This window comes from Arachis duranensis, chromosome 2, assembly GCF_000817695.3.
Source record: "Arachis duranensis cultivar V14167 chromosome 2, aradu.V14167.gnm2.J7QH, whole genome shotgun sequence".
NCBI lineage: Eukaryota > Viridiplantae > Streptophyta > Magnoliopsida > Fabales > Fabaceae > Arachis > Arachis duranensis.
Window position 1 is genome coordinate 18,196,407 of NC_029773.3, and position 340 is coordinate 18,196,746.

Below are 340 nucleotides of genomic sequence, written 5' to 3' on the forward strand. Positions count from 1 at the left end.
ATTTTTCTGTGATTTCAGGTATTTTCTGGCAGAAATTGAGGGACTTGAGCAAAAATCTGATTCAGAGACTGAGAAGGACTGCAGATGCTGTTGGATTCTGAACTCCCTACACTCGAAGTGGATTTTCTGGAGCTACAGAAGCCCAATTGGCGCGCTCTCAACGGCGTTGGAAAGTAGACATCCTGGGCTTTCCAGTAATATATGATAGTCCATACTTTGCCCAAGATTTGATGGCCCAAACTGGCATTCAAAGTCACCCTCAGAATTCCCAGCGTTAAACGCCGGAACTGGCACAAGAATGGGAGTTAAACGCCCAAACTGGCACCAAAGCTGGCGTTTA